Here is a 13,262-nt window from a genome sequence, read left to right as displayed (position 1 = left end):
TGTCAGTTATTGAAGTCTATGAGCAGAAGAATAAACTAGGGAAAATTTTGTCAAGATGAAAAGGCTTTTTGTGTGGGCCTGGTGGAAGAATTGTATCTCTGTCATTTGGGGACCCACTTAAATAAATTTGAAGAGGCTTATCAGTCAGGTGGCATCAGGGTGATGAAGTTTTCATCTTCAGGCACAGCAACTCTAGAAGACTATCTACTAAGTTATAGAAGGACTATGCTCTTGGAGAAATGCCCAAACTGACAAAATCACAGATCCTTGACATTGGCAAATCACTTAGTTCCTCAGTCTCAGTCCGTGAACATAAATGTGTAGTAGAAAGAGAATTGAACTGAGAATTAGAGGCACCTGATCTACTATCCCTCAGTGGTGTCAAAACAAGCAAATAAAAGCCTTTCTTTATCTCAATTTTCTGATCTAAAAAGTGTGAATAACTACATTTGCTCTATTTACTCTCACAGTATCATTGCAAACATAAAATTTGTGAAAGTACATATATATATGAAAGTATATCAAAAAACATAAAGTGTTTAATATAAATTATTGTTATTATTATTACAGATAAGCATTTTGACAGGCAGCTTGGCATAAAAAAACACACAACCTGACATCAGAGTTAAAACAAACATGGTTCAAATTCCACTTCTGATACACATTGGCTATTTGACCTTGGACAAGTCATTTACAGGCATTGACTCACTTTCATATTTCTATAATCCAGACCTATCTGACTTCTTGGCACATAGGAGACTCTTATTCAGTGCTTGCTGAATGATTGTCATATCTTCTTATTATCCTTAATCTACAAGATTAAATTGCAGAATATTGGGGATCTTCATTGATAAAGGGAGTTTCATCACTGGTAAAATTTCTGACGTAGTACTACAACTATATGATATACACATATATGTATGTATATGTATACACATATATAATATAAATATGTATACATACATACGTAGTACATATATTATACACAGATTATGAAATAACTATTCCTTGATAATGGCCACAATGATCTGCTAGATATAATTTGCATTCCTTTCACCATTCTTAAGACTATAAAGTATCTGTATACATAAATGGCGGCAAATTGCAACAGTTAACAGTTTTTTTTATTAACTTTATGTTTCCTACTACTTACATGAGTACAATGTAAATGCCCACTTAGTATGAAGTATGACGACTATAATAAAAATTTCTCGTTGTTGTAATTTTCCAAGTGAATCATCCAACCCAATGTAATTATATCATTAATGTGACATTATTGGAAAGCCAGGTCATGCACAAATGGAATGTATACTTCTTAGCAAGACAATGTTTGGTTCTCTTGTCTAGCTTTGCTAGATTGCTTGGCATGACCATGTGCTCTAGGAAGCATTAGCGCTAGGAAGGAAATGTACAGGTAGTTTTTCTAAGCTTTTATTTATTAGTATGATTAGAATTGGCCAAACCTGGCTGCACAAAAATAGTATAAGGGAAAAAGGACTCATCTTTCACTCACTGAGTATTATTTTGTAGAATCTTAACCTTCCTTGCTTCAAAGTTCATCTAAAAGGCTACCTCCTAAGGGAAGCTATTCTTCATCCCTCTAATTTTTAGAGATCATCCTCTTCTTAAATTACCTCCTATTTATTTACTTTTTTCATATCTTATCTTCCAGCACCCCATAAGCTCCTAAAGGGCAGGAAATGGTTGTCATGTTTTGTCTTTGCATTCCCAGTGCCTTGAGTGTAAATTTTATTTATGTTATACTTTTTGTCTTTTTGGAGGGGGAAAGGCAGGGCAATTGGGGTTAAGCGACTTCCCCAAGGTCACACAGCTAGTAAGTGTCAAGCGTCTGAGGCCAAATTTGAACTCAGGTCTTCTTGAGTCCCGGGCCGGTTCTCTATTCACTGCGCCACCTAGCTGCCTCGATGTTTCCAAATTTAAAAGAGTATTCCTCAAAAGCCAGGATCTACTCACAGAGAAAGGACCAGCCAAGAAAGTGTTAAAATCAAAATAAAAGGTACTATCAGCCAGATGATCCTTATATGGAGAGCTAATTAGTTCATTGCATGAATAAAAATATGAACAATCATAGACCATGCCTCAGAGTGACTTTTAAAAGTCAGCTCACTATTTCTAGAAACAGATTTCAAGAAAAAAAGCATCTCTAGAAGAAGCATCATGAAGTTGGAGAAAAGAAATCTGTAAGAATCCATATGAAACTAGAAGAGCAGGACCAAGAGTAAACACAAGCCCTAAAAAGAAAGGGCCTAAAACTGGGAGCAAGGTTGCTTGGGACAGTGAAGTATAAGAATGGTTGGGGCAGATTCTGTTTCTGAAACAAGCAGAGATCCCAAGGGGTTACTACTATATAGCCTTTCCCTTCTGTTCCTTGTAGAAGCCCCAGACCTTTCCTTCTGGGCATAAGGGAGGTCTATTTACTGTTCTTTGTTTTAGACATTTACTTATTTATATATATACACAGTGTTAAGTATAGGTCTTCCCTAGCCTGGGTGAATCTACTAAAAAACGAAGTTGCAAAGGAAGCAACAATGAGGTAAACATCCCCTGAGAAGAGATAAAAGTAGATCTAACAATGTGTTTTGTTCTGTTTTTGCCAGAAGCTGTCCCCGACTGGGGGCTCAGTAATAATAAAAGGAAAAAAAGAGAATTACAGATCTCTTAAAAGTATTGCTTGTCATCATGGAGAAAGAACATTTATAACAGGAAACCTACTTGTAATGAGTTATTAAGATTGTGAGGGGCAAATAGAAGTGGTTAAACACAATTTCATTACTAACCTATCTGCTTAACACTGCTATGCAACTATGGAACATCATGACCCCATGGATAAATAACACTTATGAATAATGATTAAAATTGTGTTGTGCTATATTCTGATTATATTTAAAATCATCTAAACCAGGGCAGCTAGGTGATGCAGGGAACAGAGCACCGGCCTTGGAGTCAGGAGGACCCGAGTTCAAATCTGGCCTGAGACACTTAACACTTACTAGTCATGTGACCTTGGGCATGTCACTTAACCCCAATTGCCCTACCTTCCCTCCTCCAAAAAGCAAAAATAAAATAAAATCACCTAACCTGTTTAGTTCCCTTACAAATAGATTCTAGGAGTCACTACCAATCTAGCTAACAGATGCCAATCTCTAACAGAAACAGAGGGTAACAAATAATCCCTTTTTATTGACTCCTGCTAAAATAATAATAATAATATGTCCTTTACAAAATGATAACAGTCAGGGGCTATGCAGGAGGGAGACCCACATTTCCTCTTTACTCCTCTCTTTTTCATCTAAAAGCTATTAATCACCAAAAAATACAACTGAAATGAGAATTGTATAAGAATCTAACCCCAAGAACATGTGGCGACCATGTAGTTTGAATTAGTTCTATGTGAAAAGAAGTCTATCTCCCCTGGGAAGACCATCAATCATTTAGAGAGATCTTAATCATTTTGGTCACTTATATGTAAGGCTTCAACTTTTGGGCTTCAAATTTACCTCTGAGACTTCAGGTCTCAGAGCAGCAAGAATAGCAAGGTCAGGATAAAAGCTATTAGAGTCCCTGATGGTAACTGAGTAGATCCATCCAGAAGCTTTCAGAGACAGATGGAAGGATAATCAGAATTCCAGAAGAAAAAAAGCTACATTAAGGCAAAGAGCAAATGATAACAGAGAGAAAAAAGTGAACTGAAGTCAGTCATAATATAAAGAATATATTGTGACCTATAAATTCTTGTTTTAATCTGATTCACTATAACTTTTCTATGAAATATATATTTTATGGTCATCTAGGTGGCCCAGTGGATATAGTGCTAGGCCTAGAATCAGGAAGACTCATCTTCCTGAATTCAAATCTGCCCTCAGTCCCTTACTAGCTGTATAACCCTGGGCAAGACACTTAACCCTATTTGCCTCAATTTCTACAACTGTAAAATGAACTAGAGAAAAAAATTGGTAAACTACTCCAATATCTTTGTCAAGAAAACCCCAAATAGGGTCACAATTAGACATGACTAATTGACAAAACACTAACAATGTGTATTATATGGATATTCATTTTTGGAAAAGATTGTCATTAAATTGGTGTATAGAATTCCTATTAAGGAAACTCTCTGGAGATATATATTTGCACCTGCTCTACAGTTTATATTCTGAGGAAGACCTAAGTGACCATGGGTAAGTCACTTAGCTTTCCCATCCTTGGAAACTCTTTGGTCCAAGACCACTTCTCTTTTTTTATTAGTTCATTTTGCCTATATGTGTGTGATATGGAAAATCTATTTTTTTAATGAAGCCAGTTGTACTTAGCAGACATTTTTTACTATCTATCTGTGACTCAGGAAAGTCCTGTCAATGTTGAACAAACTATTTAATTCCAATAGACTTTAGGATTATCATTGTAAGATGAGAAATGGTGAAACTGAATCATAGATTTAAAATATTTTGATAACTTTTTAAAATATAATATGTAGACTTCCAAAGGGGTCCATGACATAAAAAATGGTTAAAAAACCCCTGGACTATAGGATCTTCTTTCAGGCAGGCACTGTCTTTTCTTTTGGCTTGTATTTGTATCCCTAGTACTTCCAGAGGGCTTTACACATGGTAAGTGCTTAATAAATCCTTTATCTATTTCTCACTCCTCGTTGTCTTTCTGCTGGTGACTCTGTAATCAATAGAGGTAATAAATGTCAATGTGGACCTCGATCAGATTAGAAGGAAGGGTATAAAATGAGCAATAAGTGAATGGGGAAGTGTATTGTACTTGTCCTGGCTTATAACAGTGAACACTTATTACTGTGGCATTAAGTTTATATTCTCTTTTCTATATTTGCATATCAATATATGCAAATGGTAGAAACCAGATTTAAGACTAAACACCAGTAGAAAATAAACTACTTAAAGTACTCTAATCATTACTTCGATGTGTCCTTCAGTTTGCACTTTATTTAATTCGTTCTTACTTGATAGTCACCTCTTTAAATTCGGGGTGTATGTTTAATGTGTGTGCATTATATATTTTAAAATAGATGGCAAGGTCCTTGAGGACAAGGTCCATAGCTTTATTTTTTCTTAACACAGCACAACAGACAGGCAATCTCTGTTCTCAGACTGTCTCCATACAATGTAATTATACATCTAACAGGCATCCTTCTTCTCTGAAAGCCTCTAGATTTCCAATAATACTTATGCAAATAACAGTTTATTTCTTTGGAAATCTTTCCTCAATGACCTAACAACACTCATCATAAAGGGAAATTCTTATGCTGAGTTCCAAGATGAAAGCATTTTTGTTGGTATGATCTTATACTATATTACAATGTTATTAGTGCTATGGGAGTTACCAAAAGAAAATGAACACAATGATCACTGGACCCAATCATACTACTGCCAGTGAAACCCTTAACGGATCCATTATTGATCTTTGTTCCAAAAACTTCAGAATGCTCTATTAGAACTGCCTTGAACTATTCACCCCTCCTGGAGTCTCAAATGAATAAGCTCATTCCAGGTTCAAAAGCCCAAGTTCTTGAGCTCCAGGTAAAATGAAAAGATAAAAACTAAAAAAGGCCAAAGTGACCCAGATGACACACTTTCCCATTTTTCAGTCCTCAAACTCTTTTATTATTTCATTCCTAGTTTCGAAACAGAGGATATGCTGCCAACTGATTCGTTTTCTTAAAGTTTTCTTTTAAAAATAACTGCATTACTTTGGGTGTATTTTTAGCTGGCTTGAGTGACGAAACATCAAGATTCCAACATTTGGTGGAAAGTAAACCTCAGAGAATTTAGTCTTTACTCCCCAGTCCACTGCTTTAAGTCTAGTTCAATTCACAAGTAATTGAACTTCTGAATTGACTCTCAGGGGTCTACCTGGAAGAAATTTTATTTCGGGTCCCAATGAACACCTGCTTAAATTATAACTATAACTATATAATGAGTGTCCTTGCTTGACATTTTATTGTAGAGGTCAAGTTATGAATCAAAACCTAAATTATTAAATGATTTTATAAATTAATTAAGTATACATGTTATATTGAGTCTAATTTTTATTAAGGCACATATTCATATCCCAGGCTGCTGGAGAGAACCGGCAACAAGCATTTATTTATTACCTACTACAAGTCAGGCATTACAGGAGGCACTTTACAAATATCTCATTCGATCATCCCAGTAACCCTATTAGGTAGATGCTATTATCATCATCATTTTACAGTTCAGGAAACTGAGGCAGACAGAAGTGGTGTCACTTTTCCAAGATCACATATCTAATGTTTTTGAGATCAGATTTGAACTCAGGTCTTCCTGATTTCAGGGCACAGTGCTCTGTCCACTGTAAACCTAGCCATCTAGGGACCCTAGAAACCATCTAGTCCATCTTCTTCATTTGAAAAGTGAGGAAACTAAGGCCTGGAGAAGTAATATAGTTTATTCAAGGACATACTACTCCTTGAAGTTGGGATTAGGACATCCATTCCTGACTTCAGGGCTTTTTCTGTCATACTAAGAATCAAATTCAACAAGGTTTAAATCTTGTCTTTCATGATGTGTGACCCTAGACTTAATTTTCCAAGAAATTAGTTCTCTCTTCTGTAAATTAGGAGGTAGAGATGGACTAAATGATATCTGAGGTGCCTTGAATCTCTAGATCTGGGATCTAGGATACTCTACCTATGAAAATTTAAAAACTCTCTAATGTTTTCCTCTTTAAAAAGTTGAATCCTAAGGGGTTATGTGAGTTTTGTCAAAGGCCTTGTAAGTCATCCAAAACTCTTTTGTTTCCAGAGGAATCTTAAAATTAGAAAATAGCATAAAATAATAGTGTGGCACGATAGAGAAGGCTCTTGAGTCAAGATGATATAGATTTAAATCTCACCTCAGACACTAGCTGTGGGACCCTGGACAAGTCACTTAACCTATCTGTCTCATTGTCCTCATCTATAAAATAAGGAGTTTGGACTTTATGGCCTCTAAAATCTGTTCTAATTCTAAATCTATGAAACTATACACACTTTAATTATTTTCCTCTCCCTTTTTTTCCATATAACTTCTTTGAGTGAGTTACAAATAAAAAAATAAGTTATCAGGGACAGAGGAGACAGAAATGGAAGCTAGATTAGCTCATATCTCTAAGATACAGGACCTAAGGCCTAAGGTAATCTGTAGAATGGATTCAAAAAATTAGAGGGATGATCCCTCAGAGTCCTGACTGTCTGTGATTGCCTTGTCATGATGCTAAAGCAACTGCTTAGGTCAGCCCCAGTGCCTTTTGATTCACCATTTTGCCCTCTATAAATATTTAACAAAAATATTTTACTTAATCTTCGGTGAAATCCAATCTAATTTGACATGCTCCATTTATGATTGACCAGATTTTTTTTTACTTTTTTTTTAACTTAGTATAGACACAGTCTAAGCTTCTTAATTAATGTCCCATTTATGCTAACCAAAAGAGATGTATTGTAATAGATGGTAAAAGAGAGAAGCTTTAGGAAAGCCTTCCTGTATTTCAAGGGGACAGGCAAATAAAGCCTTTATTGCAATATGTATATTGAACACAGAAGGATGTGTAGAATTATACTACAAGAGCTTATGAAGCAGGTCACTCCCTTACATCCAATACAATGTTTGAAATAACCCATTAGGAAAAATTTAAAACAAAAGCTACATATATATGTATATATATATATATATATATTTGCATAGTGAGTTACTATAAACTATTTGAATATGATATATATGGATATATGTGTGTATGATATGTACGCATATATATGTATATATATTTATAACATATGTAAGTAAACTATATTAGGTTTGGCAAAAAATTGGAAGCCTTCATCACCCTTGTGCTTCTAGTTCCAAGCTATACCAATCACTATTGAAATGAAGAAAACATATAAAAATCCCAGTTATCGTAAAGGAAATGTATAACTTTGGGTTTAATTATTCAGAAAACCTGCCATGTGTTAAGCACATTTCAGCTCTGGTAGTATTACTTGAAATGGTTTTTCAATTTTTATGCTCTGGAGATTGTTTCATTGACCTGTCTAGCAATGTTGATATGAAGATAGACCTATTTTTTAACAGGACTAATGCAATTAGCCTGACTTCAATATATTTACCATTGCTTATTTTGGCAAAATGAAGTAAGCCTGCAATATGCTATAATAGCTTATATTGAAAAGTCCATAATAATGGAGCAGTTAAAAAAAACAAAACTCTCCTCCCTCTCTCTAAACTACAACAAAATTCAATTAAAGATGTACTTTAAGAGGCAGTTTTGCAGACTTACAAAAGGGAAAAGCATTTTCATGAACTAATGATACACTCCCTTCTTGTAATAGATTACAGATGCGCTCTTGAGACTATATGGTGAATAGGCTTGCATATTTTTCATTGGCTTTCTATAAAGGGAAATCATGTGAGGTCACTAGATTCTCTACTGGAAATGTGGAAAGGTCACAGTCATTTTCTGAATATGAATTTTTGAAAGTGCATTGCATTCCCAGAGTCTCTATTCTACAATAGTAAATACCACTAATACCGGAAATTTTTAATTTTAAGCAAATGCTCTGAATTCTCTCATACTGTTGTTCATCATTTCCAGATTTGCTGCCCATTTATTTTATCCTCTAAAGAGTTCTTCTACCCCAAAGAACTTAGAGCACAAACCACGGAAATGTTTGCATGTGTAAGTATAATGTTTTTTTAAAAAAAAATCCTATCTTACTGTGTTATTTTTTTCCTTCCCACTTACAACAGGATTCTTTTTTTCTTGTTGAGATTATCAAGGAAAACTGGAGTTAGAGTGGCCTCTATTGTTGCAATATCAGTATAACACCTCTGAGTGTGTAGAAAATTTAAGGAACTTCTTTCTTGCTATTTCAAAGGAAGCCATAACATGAAATCTGGAGTTTTAAAAAGACATAGAGGATAACACTGTAATATGTTTTTAAATTAGTAACTAAAACCATGTCATCCTATAGCCCTCATAGAAAAAATGCTGTTATTACCAGACTTCTCTGAGATGTTTGCAAATCAGTTAGGCTAGCTCCCCTGCCTCAGAAATCATCTTTGTTCCTGGTCAAGCAAATGGACCAGAGCAGGACAGAAATAGTTAATAGGCTTTGCCATTATGGGGTCTTAGCAATCAATTTGTTGTGTTGAGAGTCACATGTATTGTCACATCTAGATATAAGTAACACACTGTCTTAATGATTTTTTTAGAGTTTTTAGAGGTAGTAACAAGTCAACAAGGAGATTAAAAGAAGATTATTAAAATAAATTCACTCATTCATTCATCACTCATTAAGTACCTACTGTGGGAAGAGCACTATACTAGATGCTGAGAGATATAAAATTTAGATAAGTAGAGCCCCTGCTCTTAGGAAATTATAGTCAAGAAGGGATGGCCCAAACTAAGATTACTGTAAAGTATCATAAAAGCATATGAGAGGGGCGGCTAGGTGGCACAGTGAATAGAGCACCAGCCTTGGAGTCAGGAGAACCTGAGTTCAAACCTGACCTCAGACATTTAACACAAAATTAGCCTTGTGACCTTTGGCAGTCACTTAACCCCAATTGCCCTACCTTCCCCCTTCCAAAAAGCAAAATTAAAAATAAAAAGTATACTAGAGATTTGCAAAACAAAGTGCTTTTGTGTGATCCAAAAGGGAAAATCACAAGCAGGGAGAGTCAAGGAGGGATATATGGTGAATGTAGGAATTAAAGAATGGAATTATATGCTATTTAGACCAGGCCTGCATAATATACAATCCCTAGTGACTAGAGACAGGCAATGGTTAGTTGCGGTAAGTCATATGACAACCGCCCCAAATCCTTTGGTGGTCACAAGGAGCCTGTGGGCTATATGTTGGGCAGGACTGGCTTAGAACCACAGGGCAACATAAACAATTCAAAAAGACTCCCAAGATCTCTCTGGAGAATTTTGTAATCAACTGCATGACACTGAAGATAGTAGCAAAGGACTGCCCTTCATAGCAGACTCACATCAAAGAAGCACTCTGTGAAGCAGAATTGCAGTTCCTCAAAAGAAACATGGGATGCACAGATATAGGGATATCTCCACTCCAGATGTTCATGTGGATTATTTGTGCCTGAGCTGTTGCAGAGCCTTCCAGTTCAGATCAGCCACAGTTGAACACTCTTAACTCCAATGTAGTGTTGTCATTTTGGTCCTCTTCAAGAATGGAGGACAACAACTATTTGCCAACCAGACCCACAGTACAAAACCAGGAGAAATCAAAGTTAACTTCAGGAAAATTTCTCAACAATTAAAGCTTTCAAAAAATGGAAGGGGGCGGCCAGGTGGCCCAGCGAGTAAGAGCACTTTCCCCAGTGTCGGGATGACCTGGGGATCAAATCTGGGCTCAGACACTCAGCACCACACCCAGAAATAACCGTGTAACCTTGAGCAAGTTACTTAACCCCAATTGCTTAGGGGCGGCCAGGTGGCTCAGCGAGTAAGAGCACTGGCCCCAGTGTCGGGATGACCTGGATCAAATCCGGGCTGAGACACTCAGCACCACGGCCACTTGCCGTGTAACCTTGAGCAAGTTACTTAACCCCAATTGCTTAAAGAAAAAAATGCAAGGGCCTGCCATGAGAAGTGGTAGCTCCTCCCTTTATGAAGGTTTGGATAGATGAAGTTATGAAGCAGAGATGACCACTTCTGAATCCTTTCATATATGAATTGGACTGGATGGATATTAAGAGACTTCCCCAATTTTAAATTTTATGATTCTGAAAGGAAATAGCAAGAACCTGGGTCAGAATGCTTTGCTTAATTTTCTAGCTAATGTTATTGTTCATATAAATTTGAAGGCATAAATAAGCCTAGCAAGGTATCATTAGCCTTCTTGATGAGCTAAAGTTATGTTTTCATATGTTCTAAGTGGAAATGTGTGCCCTACTGGTACTTCACCTGTTTCAGTGAGATGGACAGGAATTTATGTCTTATGTTTTCCCCTATCTCCAGGGGCATTTTGTGAATCTGTGGCCATTAAAAATTCTCTGAAGTTCAAGTATGTTTAATATTACTACAAAGTTATTTATAAGTATTTTATGCTTTAAATTCAGTGCAAAAATGAGTACATTGGAGACTACTCCTCTTTATGTAAGGCATGCATAGTAGGGGTTAGGAACCTGTCACTGGCACTTGGACTCTGACAACTTACAATCAAGGCTTACGGTCTTATTTAACTAGCAAATAATTTTCCTTTAAAACAGAAGAATCAAAATACTGCCCAAAGTTATTTAAATTCAAATACAGTCAATTCTGCTAATATTTATGTTTTTAAATGAGAATTTATTTCAATAATATTGATATGGTAGGGAAAGTTTTGAGCATAATACAAATTTTAAGTTTGCTTCTCCCCAATTTCTTCCCTGAAGAATATCAAGAGAACTCAGAAAAATGTATCATTTCACAAAATCTCATAAACTGTAAGATTTCAGGATGGCCACCTCCAGGATGCAAATTTCAGGTCTTTGTCAATGTAAAGTCCCAAAACTGTAGGCAGAATAGAGCTTGCTTAAATCATCCCTTGTCCCTCCCCAGTCCCTTACCCCCAGCCCCAGCTCCACTCCCAACCCCTTCCACCCTGGCCTTAAGGATGGAGTTCCAAGCTATGTAACCTACTGGAGACTAGACTTTGCCAGTCCTGTACCCTAGGAACCAGGTCACAGGCCAGGATGAGCAGCAGCCTGAGGCTAATAATGCTGCCACTGTTTATTGTAATATTTATGCATTTCTTAGCAATTTAACACATATAAAGCCATGTTGCCATCTCTATTGGGTTCCTATATTTTTTATATGTCACTGATGAGGATTTTTAATATTGTACCCCAACCCCATTTTTTCCCATAAGCTTTGTGGGCTTTATTATGTGATTTTGTGTAGTTTGGTTCTTTGTCAAATTATAGCACAACTGACTGTACTTGGGGCCCTTCAGGGGATTCATTATCCCCACTAATTGAGACCTAGTTATTTTAATTATTTTCCTGTCTTTTGGAAACCAATAAATTGTCTTTAAGCTCCATGTGTTTGTGATAGATACTACGATTATGACATGTTGTCCATCTTTGTGGGTATGTTTAAAAAGACTAAGGAGTAACAAGAGACATTTGATTGATTATCTACTTGTAAAGTCCATAAAACGCTTCATCACTACATTGTTGATATTTATAGGGCCTAGAGAAGATCAATCAGTCTCATTTGATCTTCAAACAACCTTAGAAAGTAGGTGCTATTATTTTCACCATTTTATTTTTGAGGAAACTGAGGCAGACAGAAAAGTTAAGTGACTTGTCCAAAGTCTTACAACTAGTAAGTATGTGAGTACAAATTCAAACTTAGTTCTTCAAGGCCCATTGCTCTCGATTCATTGTGCTACTTAGCTGCCATAAGGCTGAATGAGAGTTTGTTAAGCATTATCTAATAATTAAGGGTTACTAACATCATTAGAGGTTTTGCCTCAAGATATTATCCGTTTGAGGGGTTAGGTAGCTTTTCTCTCCTATTCCTGCAAGCAGACAAGCTAGGAAATGAGCAGAAGCAGGAAGGAGATTCTCTTTGTCCTCTGCAGGCAGCAAGAGTCCCCTGCTATTAGGTATAAACTCAATTATCCAACTATGAAATTTGCCTCAGACCACCAACATAGACCATATTTTGCATTCCACTAAGTCATCTACCCTGGCCATCTTGCCACATTCCATGCTTCCATTTGACCCTTCCCTCCCCTCTCATTGCCCCCCCTTCTGCAACCCTCCTCTCCCTTTCTCTTCCCTCCCTTCCCACTCCCTTCCCTTCATCCTCTCTCTCCTCTCCTCTTCTTACTTTATCTTGAAACTCCCCATAGTATCAATAAATATCAAAACTAAAGAACATACTCAGAAGTAGCCTTTCTGTTGCCATCAAGTAAATGACAATCCTTTTCTTCTTAGAATTTATCATCTAACACTCTCACTCTTACCATCACCCATTTCCCTCTCCCATCCCAATTACACAAAAGTCCTTGACCCAAATTCTGCTTCTGGTATGGTAATTAACAGGACATCTAACTGCTTTATAAATCTCTCTCCAAAGTAACTGGGGAGTGAGGGGGTGTTGGCAGCAAAGATTATTAAAATCACATTGAGTGTGTCCCTTAATGGCAATTAAAGTAGAGATGATAGATAGATAGATAGATAGATAGATAGATAGATAGATAGATAGAT

The sequence above is a fragment of the Petaurus breviceps genome, unplaced genomic scaffold, assembly GCF_028583685.1.
Source record: "Petaurus breviceps papuanus isolate PSGF00001 unplaced genomic scaffold, PetGlider_PUasm1.0 90977, whole genome shotgun sequence".
NCBI lineage: Eukaryota > Metazoa > Chordata > Mammalia > Diprotodontia > Petauridae > Petaurus > Petaurus breviceps.
Note: the sequence above shows the minus strand (reverse complement) of the source record.